General features: G+C 45.5%; 1 long non-coding RNA gene across 1 annotated transcript in view; it reads left to right on the top strand.

Annotated features, from left to right (window-relative positions):
* LOC122931029 overlaps positions 1–19369 on the top strand; it is a 39582-nt gene that overhangs the window by 19080 nt on the left and 1133 nt on the right. The window lies entirely within an intron of this gene.

The raw sequence follows: 19369 nt of genomic DNA, 5'->3' as shown, positions 1-19369 counted from the left end.
TTTTCGTAATTCGAATTTTCGGATTCGAATTTTTATTGCGAATTTTTCAACTTACAACTATTAGACAAAGAAGATTATAGCACTATATTAGCTAAATTGCTCTATATTTGATTTTTCGAATATTCGTTATATTGCTATAACAGTTTTTCGAATATATAGCAATATAGCGAATATTCGAAAAAAACGAATATAGAGCAATTTAGCTAATATAGTGCTATAATCTTTTTTTTATAGTTGTAATTTTTTTCCAATCTGAACTTCAGATGAGAAAAAAATTACAACTATTAGACAAAGAAGATTATAGCACTATATTAGCTAAATTGCTCTATATTCGTTTTTTTTTTCGAATATTCACTATATTGCTATAACTTCGTTTTTCGAATATTTGTAATATTCTAAAACAAGAATATATAGCAATATAGCGAATATTCGAAAAAACGAATATAGAGCAATTTAGCTAATATAGTGCTATAATCTTCTTTGTCTAAAAGTTGAAAAATTCGCAATAAAAAAATTCGAATCCGAAAATTCGAATTACGAAAATTCGCATATTACACAATCATTACCTTGCCGATTTTTTCAAGAAAAAAAAATTGTGCATTTTCGAATATGACCCCTGCCGCTCATCACTACTCCTAAAGTCAAGTATATTGCAGCCTTCTTATTGGCCCACAAGCTAGAAGCAGGAAGGGATCATGCAGAGGCGTAACTAGAACTGACTGGGCCCCATAGCAAATTTTTGTACGGGGCCCCCCACACACACTTCTTCACAAAGACTTTTTATTTACTGTATTTACTGTCATTTTTAGCACGATTTTGTTTTTTGACATTTCCAGTTGCTGATGGAGTTTTTATTCTACTCAACCCCTTTAAAACCTGCGCTGCAATTGTAATAGACATGTCTGATTTACCTTTACATATCCACAAGTATTTTAGCCTCTGTACCTTTCATACTACAGCCATGGACGCACTCTCCACATACATGGACGCAGTCATACACGCACTCTCCACATACATGGACGCAGTCATACACGCACTCTCCACATACATGGACGCAGTCATACACGCACTCTCCACATACATGGACGCAGTCATACACGCACTCTCCACATACATGGACGCAGTCATACACGCACTCTCCACATACATGGACGCAGTCATACACGCACTCTCCACATACATGGACGCAGTCATACACGCACTCTCCACATACATGGACACAGTCATACACGCACTCTCCACATACATGGACACAGTCATACACGCACTCTCCACATACATGGACGCAGTCATACACGCACTCTCCACATACATGGACGCAGTCATACACGCACTCTCCACATACATGGACGCAGTCATACACGCACTCTCCACATACAGGTCCTTCTCAAAAAATTAGCATATTGTGATAAAGTTCATTATTTTCTGTAATGTACTGATAAACATTAGACTTTCATATATTTTAGATTCATTACACACCAACTGAAGTAGTTCAAGCCTTTTATTGTTTTAATATTGATGATTTTGGCATACAGCTCATGAAAACCCAAATTTCCTATCTCAAAAAATTTGCATATTTCATCCGACCAATAAAAGAAAAGTGTTTTTAATACAAAAAAAGTCAACCTTCAAATAATTATGTTCAGTTCTGCTCTCAATACTTGGTCGGGAATCCTTTTGCAGAAATGACTGCTTCAATGCGGCGTGGCATGGAGGCAATCAGCCTGTGGCACTGCTGAGGTGTTATGGAGGCCCAGGATGCTTCGATAGCGGCCTTAAGCTCATCCAGAGTGTTGGGTCTTGCGTCTCTCAACTTTCTCTTCCCAATATCCCACAGATTCTCTATGGGGTTCAGGTCAGGAGAGTTGGCAGGCCAATTGAGCACAGTAATACCATGGTCAGTAAACCATTTACCAGTGGTTTTGGCACTGTGAGCAGGTGCCAGGTCGTGCTGAAAAATGAAATCTTCATCTCCATAAAGCTTTTCAGCAGATGGAAGCATGAAATGCTCCAAAATCTCCTGATAGCTAGCTGCATTGACCCTGCCCTTGATAAAACACAGTGGACCAACACCAGCAGCTGACATGGCACCCCAGACCATCACTGACTGTGGGTACTTGACACTGGACTTCAGGCATTTTGGCATTTCCCTCTCCCCAGTCTTCCTGGCACCTTGATTTCCGAATGACATGCAAAATTTGCTTTCATCCGAAAAAAGTACTTTGGACCACTGAGCAACAGTCCAGTGCTGCTTCTCTGTAGCCCAGGTCAGGCGCTTCTGCCGCTGTTTCTGGTTCAAAAGTGGCTTGACCTGGGGAATGCGGCACCTGTAGCCCATTTCCTGCACACGCCTGTACACGGGGGCTCTGGATGTTTCTACTCCAGACTCAGTCCACTGCTTCCGCAGGTCCCCCAAGGTCTGGAATCGGTCCTTCTCCACAATCTTCCTCAGGGTCCGGTCACCTCTTCTCGTTGTGCAGCGTTTTCTGCCACACTTTTTCCTTCCCACAGACTTCCCACTGAGGTGCCTTGATACAGCACTCTGGGAACAGCCTATTCGTTCAGAAATTTCTTTCTGTGTCTTACCCTCTTGCTTGAGGGTGTCAATGATGGCCTTCTGGACAGCAGTCAGGTCGGCAGTCTTACCCATGATTGCGGTTTTGAGTAATGAACCAGGCTGGGAGTTTTTAAAAGCTTTAGGAATCTTTTGCAGGTGTTTAGAGTTAATTAGTTGATTCAGATGATTAGGTTAATAGCTCGTTTAGAGAACCTTTTCATGATATGCTAATTTTTTTAGATAGGAAATTTGGGGTTTTCATGAGCTGTATGCCAAAATCATCAATATTAAAACAATAAAAGGCTTGAACTACTTCAGTTGTGTGTAATGAATCTAAAATATATGAAAGTCTAATGTTTATCAGTACATTACAGAAAATAATGAACTTTATCACAATATGCTAATTTTTTTAGAAGGACCTGTACATGGACGCAGTCATACACACACTCTCCACATACATGGACGCAGTCATACACGCACTCTCCACATACATGGACGCAGTCATACACACACTCTCCACATACATGGACGCAGTCATACACACACTCTCCACATACATAGACGCAGTCATACACGCACTCTCCACACACATGGACGCAGTCATACACACACTCTCCACATACATGGACGCAGTCATACACGCACTCTCCACATACATGGACGCAGTCATACACGCACTCTCCACATACATGGACGCAGTCATACACGCACTCTCCACATACATGGACGCAGTCATACACGCACTCTCCACATACATGGACGCAGTCATACACACACTCTCCACATACATGGACGCAGTCATACACACACTCTCCACATACATAGACGCAGTCATACACGCACTCTCCACACACATGGACGCAGTCATACACACACTCTCCACATACATGGACGCAGTCATACACGCACTCTCCACATACATGGACGCAGTCATACACGCACTCTCCACATACATGAATGCAGTCATACACGCACTCTCCACATACATGGACGCAGTCATACACGCACTCTCCACATACATGGACGCAGTCATATACGCACTCTCCACATACATGGACGCAGTCATACACGCACTCTCCACATACATGGACGCAGTCATACACGCACTCTCCACATACATAAACGCAGTCATACACGCACTCTCCACATACATGGACGTAGTGATAGAAACACTCTCCACATACATGGACGCAGTCATACACGCACTCTCCACATACATGGACGCAGTCATACACGCACTCTCCACATACATGGACGCAGTCATACACGCACTCTCCACATACATGGACGCAGTCATACACGCACTCACCACATACATGGACGCAGTCATACACGCACTCTCCACATACAGGACGCAGTCATTACACGCACTCTCCCACTACATGGACCATGTCATACACGCACTCTCCACATACATGACGCAGTCATCACACGCACTCTCCACATACATGGACGCAGTCATACACGCACTCTCCACATACATGGACGCAGTCATACAGCACTCTCCACATACATGGACGCAGTCATACACGCACTCTCCACATACATGGACGCAGTCATACACGCACTCTCCACATACATGGACGCAGTCATACACGCACTCTCCACATACATGGACGCAGTCATACACGCACTCTCCACATACATGGAACGCAGTCATACACGCACTCTCCACATACATGGACGCAGTCATACACGCACTCTCCACATACATGGACGCAGTCATACACGCACTCTCCACATACATGGACGCAGTCATACACGCACTCTCCACATACATGGACGCAGTCATACACGCACTCTCCACATACATGGACGCAGTCATACACGCACTCTCCACATACATAAACGCAGTCATACACGCACTCTCCACATACATAAACGCAGTCATACACGCACTCTCCACATACATGGACGCAGTGATAGAAACACTCTCCACATACATGGACGCAGTCATACACGCACTCTCCACATACATGGACGCAGTCATACACGCACTCTCCACATACATGGACGCAGTCATACACGCACTCTCCTTATACATGGACGCAGTCATACACGCACTCTCCACATACATGGACGCAGTCATACACGCACTCTCCACATACATGGACGCAGTCATACACGCACTCTCCACATACATGGACGCAGTCATACACGCACTCTCCACATACATGGACGCAGTCATACACGCACTCTCCACATACATGGACGCAGTCATACACGCACTCTCCACATACATGGACGCAGTCATACACGCACTCTCCACATACATGGATGCAATCATACACGCACTCTCCACATACATGGACGCACTCTCCACATACATGGACGCAGTCATACACGCACTCTCCACATACATGGACGCAGTCATACACACACTCTCCACACATACATGGACGCACTCATACACACACTCTTCACATACAGGGGCGCACTTATACACACAGTCACCACATACATGGACGCACACATATACAATACACATATATAGACACCCAGCTTTCCTGCTGTGCCTCTCCCCCATACTCTAATGCCTCTGCACTTGTGCCATGCAGGGTAGCAGGGAAGCTGGATGACATTTCATGATATAATTCACCCAGCTTTCCTACTGTACTGCAGATCACATGTGCACAGTCTGGAAAAGCTGAATATAACCGCAGTTCCCCTGCCACTCACATTACTGGTGCAGTTGTGGCCAGGGCCGGCCTTAGGTGTTCAAGCGCCCTGTGCGAGCTAACCTTGTGGCGCCCCCCCCCCCAAAAAAAAAAAAAAAAAACACTGCTTGTTGCTGGCATCATGGCATGGGCTGGCTGACTATCCAACCAAGTAGTTACCAGCCCGCACACCCCAAAGGCCGGTGTAATGTTATACTTCCCTACTTCGTGAGATTTCCCTACCTTCGTCACTTCCGGTCGCACCGGACATGACGTGAGGAGGTGTGCAGCGCCGTGCAGGCGCACAACGACAGGTTAGGGAAATTTCACAGCAGAGTGCACATGCGCCGGGAGCCTTGCCGGCGGTTAGGGTAGGGAAAAACTATGGGCCAGTGTGCAGGCGCAGTGATCGGATGGATGTTCTCAGCTGGACACCGGCCGACACTGCGCATGCACCGGGAGCCTCGCCAGCGGTTAGGGAAGGGAAAAATTACGTACGGGCCAGTGCTTTTTCCCTACCCTAACCGCTGGGAGGCTCCCAGCGCATGCGCAGTGTCGGCCGGTGTCCAGCTGAGAACATCCATCCGATCACCGCACCTGTGCACTGGCCCATAGTGCGCCCCCCCCAATACCCCAGTATAATAAACATTGGTGGCGCAGTGGGCCCCCCCAATATAACAAACATTGGTGGCGCAGTGCGCCCCCCCAACACCCCAGTATGATAAACATTGGTGGCGCAGTGCGCCCCCCCAACACCCCAGTATGATAAACATTGGTGGCGCAGTGCACCCCCCCAACACCCCAGTATGATAAACATTGGTGGCGCAGTGCGCCCCCCCAACACCCCAGTATGATAAACATTGGTGGCGCAGTGCGCCCCCCCAACACCCCAGTATGATAAACATTGGTGGCGCAGTGGGCAGTTAAAAAATAAAAAAATAATTAACTCACCTCCTCCAATTGATCGTTTCCTGTTCTTTCTTCATGACCTGTCAAAGGACCTGTGGTGACATCACTGTTCTCATCACATGATCCATCACCATGGTAATGGACCATGTGATGAGCTCAGTGACGTCACCACAGGTCCTGAAGAAAGAACAGGAGACCGGCAGCTACGCGATCAACTGGAGGAGGTGAGTTAATTTTTTTAATTATTTTTTAACCCTCATTGGCACTTCCCACTGTGCCACCAACGTTTCTTATACTGGGGTGTTGGGGGGGAGGGGGCCGCACTGTGCCACCAACGTTTCTTATACTGGGGTGTTGGGGGGGGGGCGCACTGTGCCACCAACGTTTCTTATACTGGGGTGTTGGGGGGGGGGGGAGGGGGGCGCACTATGCCACCAACGTTTCTTATAAAGTTATACAAATACAGGAGGCGGGTGCCGGAATCAAATAGCCGGCACCCGACCTCTGTGACAGGGAGCTGCGATCAGCGGCAGTTAACCCCTCAGGTACCGCACCTGAAGGGTTAACTCAACTGCCGCTGATCGCAGCTCCCTGTCACAGAGGTCGGGTGCCGGCTATTTGATTCCGGCACCAGCCTCCTGTATTTGTATAACTTTATAAGAAACGTTGGTGGCACAGTGGCCACAGCCCCTCCCCTCCTCCTCCCGTCTCTCTTCTTATTGGCAGCGGCGGGGGCAGCAGGCAGGTCAGACACAGGGGAGGAGGAATCAGGTCAGACAGAGGAGGGGGAGATGGAGGGGGCGCCCCGAGGTAGAACACAAGTGCAGCCTCGCCTGCTGCATATACATTGCGAGCTGTCGGCCGCCCAGCGCCCCTGTTGCTATGGCGCCCTGTGCGGCCGCACAGCCCGCACACCCCAAAGGCCGGCCCTGGTTGTGGCAATCCAACTGGTGTTCAGCATGCTGGGCAGGGAAGGTTCAACTTCAGGCAGCGGGAATCGCGGGCAGAAAAGGGGGCGGGGCTATTATAGCTCCGCCCAGATCGGGCCGTCCTGTTGCTGGTCACTGTCCATCATAAGAACTAAGGAGGGGAGAGGCGGAGCAATGTCACTGATGTCAGGTCAGTGACAGAGCGACTCAGATAGAGATAGCGCTAATCTGACTGGCGCCAGTGCAGCAGCACTCCCTCTCCCTCCCTAGTCCCTCCACAACAGGTAACCCCCCCCTCCACGACCCGGCCCCCGCCCCCTTCACCGCCTGAGTCCGCCTCCTCCTCCCTCTAGTTACCTACCTCTTCTGCTCGTGCGACAGTGAGCCCCAGGCCCACCTGCTTCAGCCTCCAGTACTGACCTGACTACTCCTCCTTGCCTTCCCCCCAGCCAGGCACGAGCCGCGGACCGCCCACGCCCCGCCCACTACACTGGGCGGGCGGTCGGGCCTGGCTGCCTGTGTGTTTTACTGTGCACTGTGACTGTTAATAAAAAAATAAATAAAAAATGAATGCGGTCCGGACGGGCCCCCAGTGGCGTAGGGCCCCATAGCCACTGCTATGGTTGCTATGGCGATCCCTACGCCACTGGGATCATGTGTACTGATTTAAAAAAAAAAAAAAAAACGGAAAAAAAATCGGAAAAAAATCGAATATTCTAAATTACGAATATATATAACTATATTCGAAATATTCGCGAATTTTCGAAGTACCTATATTCGCGATAAAAATTCAAAATTCGAATATTCGTGATCAACACTAGTGGCTGCCAAGAAAGGGTATAAAAGAAGAAAATCTAATGACATGGCCTCCTTGTTCACTTGATCTGAACCCCATTGAGAACCTGTGGTCCATCATCAAATGTGAGATTTACAAGGAGGGAAAACAGTACACCTCTCTGAACAGTGTCTGGGAGGCTGTGGTTGCTGCTGCACGCAATGTTGATGGTGAACAGATCAAAACACTGACAGAATCCATGGATGGCAGGCTTTTGAGTGTCCTTGCAAAGAAAGGTGGCTATATTGGTCACTGATTTGTTTTTGTTTTGTTTTTGAATGTCAGAAATGTATATTTGTGAATGTTGAGATGTTATATTGGTTTCACTGGTAAAAATAAATAATTGAAATGGGTATATATTAGTTTTTTGTTAAGTTGCCTAATAATTATGCACAGTAATAGTCACCTGCACACACAGATATCCCCCTAAAATAGCTAAAACTAAAAACAAACTAAAAACTACTTCCAAAAATATTCAGCTTTGATATTAATGAGTTTTTTGGGTTCATTGAGAACATGGTTGTTGTTCAATAATAAAATTAATCCTCAAAAATACAACTTGCCTAATAATTCTGCACTCCCTGTAGTGCTATATATTCATATTCGCGGATATTCTCGATTTTTTTCCATCTGAACCCATGATCCCTCCTTGCTTTGTGGGCCAATGAGAAGGCTGCAATGTCTTTGTCTGAGCTTAGCAACATCCCTAGCAACCAATAGGAAAGCTCCCTACCCCTTACTATATAAGAACCTCCCCAGCAGCCATTTTCGGCAGTTTTTTGCAGTTCTGAGAGAGAGAGCAGGGACATTGCTGTGCTCTGTGCTTTCCACTCATTACATTAGATAGATATATAGCTTATATATATAATACAGATAGTTAGGCCTCTTTCACACTTGCGTTGTCCGGATCCGGCGTGTACTCCACTTGCCGGAATTACACGCCGGATCCGGAAAAACGCAAGTGAACTGAAAGCATTTGAAGACGGATCCGTCTTCAAAATGCTTTCAGTGTTACTATGGCAGCCAGGACGCTATTAAAGTCCTGGTTGCCATAGTAGGAGCGGGGAGCGGGGGAGCGGTATACTTACAGTCCGCGCGGCTCCCAGGGCGCTCCAGAATGACGTCAGAGCGCCCCATGCGCATGGATGACGTGCCATGCGATCACGTCATCCATGTGCGTGGGGCGCCCTGACGTCACTCTGGAGCGCCCTGGGAGCCGCACGGACGGTAAGTATGCTGCTCCCCCGCTCCCCGCTACACTTTACCATGGCTGCCAGGACTTTAGCGTCCCGGCAGCCATGGTAACCATTCAGAAAAAGCTAAACGTCGGATCCGGCAATGCGCCGAAACGACGTTTAGCTTAAGGCCGGATCCGGATCAATGCCTTTCAATGGGCATTAATTCCGGATCCGGCCTTGCGGCAAGTCTTCAGGAATTTTGGCCGGAGCAAAAAGCGCAGCATGCTGCGGTATTTTCTCCGGCCCAAAAACGTTCCGGTCCTGAACTGAAGACATCCTGATGCATCCTGAACGGATTTCACTCCATTCAGAATGCATTAGGATAAAACTGATCAGGATTCTTCTGGCATAGAGCCCCGACGACGGAACTCTATGCCGGAAGAAAAGAACGCAGGTGTGAAAGAGCCCTTAGTGGGAGATAGTCAGTGTAGGTTATATCCTGATATAGTGTAGCTGATAGGTTCTGCTGTCCATACATACATGTTACAGACATAGTGACCCACCCCTGTATTGCGCGCACATTATGCGAATATTACATTGCCGATTTTTGCAATCAAGAAAATAATCGCAAATTCGAGAATTTTCAATTATTTTCTTGAATGCGAAATATGACGAATATTCGCCCAAATATTCGTGAAATATTGCGAATCCGAATATTGCCCCTGCTGCTCATCACTACACATCAGTAACCAACTCCATCCACTACACAATGGAGGGAGCTGTGTAGTTCCTCCAGAGCTATTCGAGATCAGATGATCGGCCTGGGTGCTGGGGTGTTAGGGTCTGGTCTGGGGACTGTAATAAATGAGGGGGTATGGGATCTATTTATTTAGGGGGTCTCTGTGGGGTCTGTATGTAGGGAATCGGGTTTAAGTTTGTATTTAAAGGGTCTGGTTTAGGGGTTTGTATTTATTTAGCGGGTCTGGGGTCTTTATTTGGGGAAGAGGGGTTTGGTCTTCAGACTGTAATAATTAATGTAAGGTGACCATATGTCCTCTTTTCCTCGGAAATGTCGTGTTTTTGGGACCTGTTTTTCGTGTTTTTGGGACATGGCTTTGGGGTCTAATCTGAGGTCTGATTGATGGAGGCAGTGTTATAGGGGGCCATTACTTTGGGGTCTCATCTGAGGTCTGATAGATGGAGAGGGGAAGCATTATAGGGGCCATGACTTTGGGGTCTGATCTCAGGTCTAATTAATGGAAGGGGACGCGAGGTATATTATAGGTGCCATGACTATGGTGTGCTGTGTCCTTTTTTTTGAAAAACAAAATATGGTCACCCTAGTTTAGGGGTCTGTATTTATTCTGGGGTTTGGTCTGGAGTCTGAGTTTATTTCTGTTATTATAGAAGCTGGTGATGGCTGCAGAAGTGAAGAGATGTCTCTGCACCAAACAGACACAATATGGCAGGGTGGCGCAGGTCCAAGTTTTGGGAACAGCTCAGAACCAATGGTCTACTTAATGTGACGGAACTGACTGGATACAGATAACCTGTCCAGCAAACCATGCACCCATTGCCAGACTTGACGCTAACGACCCAGTTCCGCAAATGCTGGTGAACTTGCCCTGCAACACGTCTGTCACTACAGGGGCCGTGCCTACAGCGGAATAGCCTCCCCAATACGGTGATCTCACTCAGAAACCTAGCTAGATAACCCTGGCAGGAGGAGTGGACAGGTCAAGCAGTCGTACTAGCCGGTGGTCAGAAACAGAGCTGTCAAATCTCAAAGCCAAAACAGTAATTAATCACAGAGTCAGAAACAAGCAGAGTCAGAACCAAGAGAGACAAAGGGTACAGAGATGCAAAAGCAGAATGATCACTAAACAGTCCGAGGTCAAACACAGGAGCAAGCAAGGAGAAGGCAAAGCAAAGTGAGATAAACAAGCCATGTCAGAAAAACAAGTACTCACCATATGCACAGAGAAATAACAAACACACAGGAACCAGATAGCATGTGCAATCAATGGCAAGCAGCAGTCCTAGAACAGGATTTATATACTCACTGAGTGTCATCTCTGATTGAATCTCTCTGATTGATTGTCAAGACAGGCCTTCTTCTGCTTCTCTGCTCCAGAACAGCTGAACACATCAGGCCACACCCTTTCCAGCTCTTTGCCTGACTTCTGGAGCAGAGACATTACGCCTAACTTAAATCTCTTAGGCCACAATGCAAAATCTGTAACAGAGCCCTGACCTACCGTGTGGTATTTATATCACTGGTGTCTTCTTATGTGGCAGACAGTGGCGTGCCTTCAGTCTACGCAGATCACATAACTGCTACTTGGCTCTGGAAAACGGATGCCGTCACTGAACTGCTTCTTCCCTTCCAGACATGAAAAATCTGCATTTTTATGCAGCTGCCACTAGAGGGAGCTCAATGCAAAGACATTATTGCAGCTTCTAGGGTAATTGTATAAATTACTATGGACTGAGCTCCCCCTAGTGGTGGCTTCAGGCAGCCAGATTTGTAAAGAAGGGAAGCAGGAGATGTATCAATGTATCTATGCCAGTTGTCTGATGTAACTACATTGATAAATATGTGGGTGAGGTCAAAGGCCTTTTTTTTTTATTACAGTTTATTCTTAATTAATTTTTTTTCCAATTAATAATAAATAAATAAAAATCATCAGAAATCTAAGACGTTGTACTTTGTGTTCTGCATTGCCTGGGAGTAATTGATACACGCATACTGGGAAACTGATTGGGGCAGGGGGGCCCATTCTGTTTTGCAATGGGCACCCATGAGATCTGTGTACGCCACTAGTGGCAGAGACTTTGGGCCGCCACAGAGACTAGGGTCTGCACCCTCTATTGCTATGTCCCTTGCCTCAGGCGAAGATATTGTAGCATCGACTGCCACCCACGTACAGTAGTCACTTTATGTAATGTCTTTAGCTGAAAGTGTTATTTGTTTTTGTGGTCGGGAGAAAAGAAATAAAAAATAAAAATCTGTTTAAAATATCAAATTTCCAGATGACTCAGCGTTTGTTAAGCAGAGCAGCGTGTGGGCCCAGAGCAGTGCGTCAGCCGGAGGTATTTATTCTCTCTCGTATGCAGTGTCAGTGAGTGGGTGCAGCAAAAAAGTCCAAATGGATCCAGTGAGTAAAATCAATGATTCTTTATTTCTTCATTTAAAGAAAAAGGAATAATCAAGTAATCCTCCTGCATAAAGTCAAGGCGTTTCAACCATAAGACAGGTCTTCTTCATGGATTCATAGTATAAAGTATTCAGATACAAGCATGTAACTGCTTTTTAAGCAAAAAGGGGGGAATGAAATCAATTGAAAATGTTAATGAACGCCCCCGTAGTGCAGGTGTAGGGTAAAATGTAGATAATATTAACTCTTGATGTACATGCCTGTGGCTGAAGACTGACTTGCACTAAAAAATATATATGAGTAAATAATATAATGACACGATGTACAATACTGCAGGAATGAGAAATCATACAGCCAGGTCCATAAATATTGGGACATCGACACAATTCTAACATTTTTGGCTCTATACACCATCACAATGGATTTGAAATGAAACAAACAAGATGCGCTTTACCTGCAGACTGTCAGCTTTAATTTGAGGGTATTTACATCCAAATCAGGTGAACGGTGCAGGAATTACAGCAGTTTGCATATGTGCCTCCCACTTGTTAAGGGACCAAAAGTAATGGGACAGAATAATAATCATAAATCAAACTTTCACTTTTTAATACTTGGTTGCAAATCCTTTGCCGTCAATTAAAGTCTGAAGTCTGGGAACGCATAGACATCACCAGACGCTGGGTTTCATCCCTGGTGATGCTCTGCCCGGCCTCTACTGCAACTGTCTTCAGTTCCTGCTTGTTCTTGGGGCATTTTCCCTTCAGTTTTCTCTTCAGCAAGTGAAATGCAGCTCAATCGGATTCAGGTCAGGTGATTGACTTGGCCATTGCATAACATTCCACTTCTTTCCCTTAGAAAACTCTTTGGTTGCTTTTGCAGTATGCTTTGGGTCATTGTCCATCTGCACTGTGAAGCGCCGTCCAATGAGTTCTGAAGCTTTTGGCTGAATATGAGCAGATAATATTGCCCGAAACACTTCAGAATTCATCCTGCTGCTTTTGTCAGCATTTACATCATCAATAAATACAAGAGAGCCAGTTCCATTGGCAGCCATACATGCCCACACCATGACACTACCACCACCATGCTTCACTGATGAGGTGGTATGCTTAGGATCATGAGCAGGGCCGTCTTTACCAAGGGGCAAAAGGGGCAGCTGCCCTGGGCCCAGTTGCTCCTGGGGGCCCAAGGCAGCTGCCTCTTGAGCCCTGCTAGCTACTGCCCCGGGTGTCAGGCTGTCGGCTACACAGGCATCATGATCGTACTGTGTTAATGATCTTAATTCTAGGACCTTAATGAATTTTGCTCTAGGACCTTAATGACATCATTACCATGTGACCAGTAACCTAGCAATTACTGGTCACATGGCTATGAGGTCATCACAGGTCCTACTGAGTGTTGCAAAAGTTAACTGTGGAGCTTTTTTGTGTAAAGATTACATCAGAAAAAGGTGACAGGGGCTGTTATGTTAATATACTGTAAACTACTGTATAGTGGGGTGCTGTATACTGTGTGGTGGGCTGTATATTGTGTGGTGGGCTGTATATTGTGTGGTGGGCTATATATTGTGTAATGGGCTGTATATTGTGTGGTGGGCTGTATACTGTGGGAGGCCTGTATAGTGTGGGGGGGCCTGTATAGTGGGGGGGGGGGAGTGCTATACTGCTGTACTGTATAGTGTGGGGGGGGCTGTATACTGTGGGTGCGGTATAGTGTGGAGTGCTATACTGCTGTACTGTATACTGTGGGGGGCCTGTATAGTGGGGGGGGGGAGTGCTATACTGCTGTACTGTATAGTGTGGGGGCCTGTATCGTGTATAGTTTGGGGTGCTGTATACAGTGAGGTGTTGTATACCGTGAGGTGCTGTATACTGTGGGCTGCTATACTGCTCTACTATATACTGTGGGGTACTGTATAGTGTGGGGTGCTAAACTGCATACTGTGTGGTGCTGTATACTATAGGGTGCTATACTGCATACTGTGGGGTGCTGGGGTGCATTGTAACACTAGGGTGAGCCGAGCCCTGGTCTCCTTCCTGCAGTGCGGTGCCCACTTCCAGCCTGAGCCCAGCTGCCCAGAGCACTGATCCTGAGCCGCTGGAGTCTTCAGAACTGGAAGTATTTACAGTCATTCACTGGACTCTACCAGATGTGTGGATTTTTTGTGTGTGTGTTGTGGTGGAGGCGTGATTGCCTGCTAAGGTGTGGGAAGGCGGGATCCAGGGGGCCCAAGTAAATTTTTGCCCAGGGTCCAATCAATATTAAAGACGGCCCTGATCATGAGCAGTTCCTTTCCTTCTCCATACTCTTCTCTTCCCATCGCTCTGGTACAAGTTGATCTTGGTCTCATCTGTCCATAGGATGTTGTTCCAGAACTGTGAAGGCTTTTTTAGATGTCGTTTGGCAAACTCTAATCTGCAAATGTACTGATCCCCAGGGAACAGAGGGGTAAAACTTAGCATTTAATAACGATAATTTCTAAAATAGGTGGACACTAGAGGATGAGCCTCTACAACAGACAACGTGAAAGACAGCCCTAAAGGCATAGACTGTACATATATACACAGTGTGGCAAAGATGGTATGCAGAAACAGGAACGTTCTCACCCAATTGTAGACCAGGGGTTCTCTCAGAGATGGTTGACGATGGAGACGGACCTGTAGTACTTGATAGCCACACTGGAAGGAGATAGGTATGTGTGCCCCTTTCACGTAGGTGGGTGACAGGGTAATTAACCCTAGACAGCCCTAAGAAAAGGGGCAGGGGCTAGTACGCCCTACCTATCTACACGAGGAGCTTGCCCCGCAAGGAGCGTCCCCGTCCGGATACCTGACCCTGTAGGGGCAGAATCCATAATAAACCCTAAAAGAAGTTGCTCCCTACGTGTCACGTTTCAATTCGTGAAAGAAAATCATCAGGGGAGATAAATAGGGTCCAGACCAAAACAATGGCCGTGTGCATGAGGCCTAAGGGTGAGCTATGTTTAAGGTAAAAATCCAGAAAGCTTCTCTCTTTTCCTAAACTGCCCCTCGCTTGTATCATTTTACTTTTTCTATTACTTTTAGAGATGAGCGAATCGAATCCCACGAAGTGGAATTAAATCCGAATTTCAGGATAAGCAAATCGAATTAACCTGAAATAGTATAAAAAACTAAAAAACTCAAACCTCCTCCATTTGCTTGCGACGGGCCAGCGAGAGGATGTAATCTCGCGCCGCACAGGATTTCGGCCGAGATCTTCAAGCAAGATGGCGGTGGCTGGCCCGTGGCGAGCAAGTTAAGTTTTATTTATTTATTGTTAATTATTTTGTCACGAAGCAAATTTTTTTGTGAAATTCGCTCATCTCTATTTTTTTTATTTTTTTTATTTTTCTCATCTCTATTTACTTTTAAAAGTTTAAAAAAATTATTATTGGAGAGAGAAACTTTCTGGATTTTTACCTTAAACACAGCTCACCTTAATGCAATGAATTATCATACAGATATTTTACTACATTATCAATATATGATTGTTTCTCATTCTTGCAGTATTGTACATCGTGTCATTATATTATTTACTCATACATATATTTTCGTGCAAGTCAGTCTTCAGCCACAGGCATGTACATCAAGAGTTAATATTATCTACATTTTACCCTACACCTGCACTGCTGGCGTTCCTTAATATTTTCCATTGGTTTCATTCCCCCCTTTTTGCTTAAAAAGCAGTTACATGCCTGTATCTGAATACTTTATACTATGAATGCATGAAGAGGACCTGTCTTATGGTTGAAACACGTTGATTTTATGCAGGAAGGTTACTTGTTTATACATTTTTTAGAAATGAAGAAATAAAGAATCATTGATTTTACTCGCTGGATCCAGTTGGACTTTTTTGCTGCATCTACGTTGGGTGTGAACACAGCCCGGATCCGTGCAGAGCAGGTCAGAGCACCTTTACCACTTGAGAGCTGGACTTTGTTCTATCTACAAGGTACTCCGTGAGTGAGTGACTGTAAGTGGGAAGGAAAGTCAGACAGACAATCGAATAAATCATTTCTGTGTCTTGATCGCATGAGCTCCTGACAATACGGCATGCAGCCTTCTGAACGGAGGATATCAGATCTGTGGGGGTCCAACTTCTCTTGATTAGCCGTTTGAAGAGGGCACCGCACTTAGGACGAGTTCTGTAGCCTCTTCATAGTATACCAAGCACAGCGCCATACATTGGATAGTGGCTGTGCTTGGTATTGCAGCTCAGGAACATTCACATGAATGGGACTGAGCTACAGAAAGGCCATGTGACCAGATGAAAAAGAATCAGGGGTTGTCCCATCTGGACAGTTATAGCATATCAATAAAACCTTGCCCTTCTCTGTACAGCGACCCTCCATGATTGGAGAACAAGCTGCGGATGCATGGCTTTCTCTATTCACAGGCTATCAGACATTTACCGCATATCCTATTGATATGCTATCAATGTCCAGATGGAAGAACCCCTTTATCTGCCGGCTGATGTACTTTAAGTTATCTAGAAACCACTTGACTTCCAGTTTAGGTGACCACCAGGTCACAGGAAGTTTTATCTGCTTTACATTAGACTGATTTACAGGATATCTTAGGATCCTGTCAGGAAAGAAGATGCATGAAAAAGAAAGATAATAAAAAGAATAAGGGCAGGCAAAGTAAGAAATACAGGTACCTGATGGGGCCCAATGGACTCGTTACCACAAAGGAGGACACAATTATTAAAAATGTTTGTTGAGAGCAGAGGTGAAACTTGAAGCTCCTCAACGTGAAATCAGTAACTGGGATCCCACCTACCATATTCTATTTATAATACTGGGGTCTTCTTATCTGGTAGCAAGCCAAAACCAAAAACATTACTCTATCCTCCTTCTCCTTGACCTGTCCTCTGCCATCAGAGCCCAGTCTGTTGACTTTCATCTCATTGCTCCAAATCACCCGTTTCCAATCTTCTACTGTTCGTACTTTTTTTTTTGCAAACTTGAGCCAGCGCTTCAATATGACGATATTAAAGTCGAGGCTTCTTCACCTTTTTCCGGGCCACCATTCCAGGCATGTGTAATGCAAGTCATAAAAAAATGGAAAATAAATATTTAAAATATTTTTGAGAAATATTCAGCCGGGCTGAATTCATTTGGGCATGCAGATCATTAAGATCTGCTACAGGCAGCTGCCTCTGCAATTGCTGCCCAAAGATGACCCAGATGTGCTCGAAGGGAAACAAGTCCGGAGACCATGCAGGCCATGGAAGCATGTTTACGCCACGCAGATTGCTCACTGTAGTACGAGCAACATGTAGCTGGCATTGTCCTGTTGAAAAAACAGTTCTTGGAACGCTTTGGAGAAATAACTCTACCACTGGTTCCACAACAAAATGAATTTAATGCCGAGCTGTTACTGTACCCCACACGATAATCCCAGAAGTAGGACTGGTGTAACGACTGTTCATGGTGTTGCCTAGATGGTCTCCAGACCAATCTCCAGCTATAACTGAATCAAAGACAAATGCAGGACTCATCACTGAAGAGGATAAACCTCCATTTCAGCCTCCATCGCCATCTTCCTTTGCAACAGTGATAGCATTTGAGAGCAGTGACGTGAGGTCAATGGAAGATCTGTAGCTGTACGTCTGGCTTGTAGCCCAAAGTCATGGAGACGTCTTCTGATGGTTTGAGTAGACACTATTTGCTGCCCTAGGTTTGGGATGTGATGTCCAATGTCACTGGCAGCACAGAATGAATCTAAATGCTCCATTTTTCTAATTAGACAATCTGTCCATGCAGAGCTTCACTCCTGTGCACCAAATTCCAGTTCATCTTTGTTCTTCCAACCACTGGGACATGCAAAAGTGAACAGTGCTAACATCTCAGCCTAGGAGCATAGCAATCTGCTGGAGTGATAAACCAAGGTCTTTCAGTTCAAGGATGCAGTCCCCCCTCTCACTTTGTGACAAGTGGCGATAACTGGCATGTCGATGAACAGGAGGCATCGCACAATCATCTCACACGACTTGATCTGATTTTTGAGGTTTCATGTGGCTAAAAGACTTTGCTTTCAATCTGGCTTTTATGCTCCTCCCACATGCCACAGATGGGAGCTAGGTGCTGGAAAATTTGATCTGCAGATCTTAGTGACACCTGCTAGTTCCACAATTGGCATAACCTCACTGTTGAGGAGGGTATGTACTGTACACTGCATGTTGGAATTATTTAATAATTTTATGACGGTGTTCTTCCAGTTCCGTACATGTTCAAAATCCTGCACCCGTGGATGCTGGTGTCTACAAACCGAAAATAACAAATGCAAGGGTTGACCATAGTTAACCCATAGCTTTTGCTGATTTATAATATAGGAGCCGTCTCCTTACGTGCATCGTTTATCCCTTACTATTAACTCGCTGCACTTTGCATATAATTTGGGAACACGTTTGTATAAATTTTGTTAACCTAATTCACTTGTACCGTCTGCAGTGAGATGTCCAGTTTCCAATGACTGCGCAGAGGAGCCAAACATGAGAAGAAGATTGATTTTCTAATGTAAAGCAGATGGCAGAGCCTCTTAGCACAGCAGAATGTATGCATTAGATTATTATTTGCTAAACCTGGATGGTGTAACCTTATGTGACACTGAATGGGCAGAGGGAAGCTCCATAGGTAGACAGATTGAGGTTTTTATATATATTTCCTAATAATAAAAAAAAAGTGATATTTCGGTTAAGGTCTAGCAAAGTCTGTGTAACCTACTGCCCCAAGGCTTAGCTGCTATTTATTTTCCTCCACTGGGGTACAGCTATAATCAATGACTGTAGCTTAGATGCATTGTCTATTGGAGTCTGAGATAGTCAGACTGCTGCTTTGACACACACATATGCTTTACATTGCAGCTCTGCTTCTTCACATTGGTTGAATATGCATATATTTTTCTACCTGGATGACATGGTCTCTAGCCACCTTCCCTTGCCAACATTCTCTAATAGGTGAGGTCCTAGAGGTAGGATACAGACTTCCAACTTCTATGCCGGAAAAAGTGAAACAGGTGCTTCAAAAATATGGCCCTCAGTCTGAACACCGTATTAACTGTCATGAATACTCTGATAAATCTCCATCATATAGCTCGAGATCACTGCTTCCCTTCCTATATA

This window comes from Bufo gargarizans, chromosome 3 (assembly GCF_014858855.1).
Source record: "Bufo gargarizans isolate SCDJY-AF-19 chromosome 3, ASM1485885v1, whole genome shotgun sequence".
Taxonomy (NCBI): domain Eukaryota; kingdom Metazoa; phylum Chordata; class Amphibia; order Anura; family Bufonidae; genus Bufo; species Bufo gargarizans.
The sequence above is the reverse complement of the archived record's forward strand: the minus strand, read 5'-3'. Positions and strand labels throughout refer to the sequence as shown.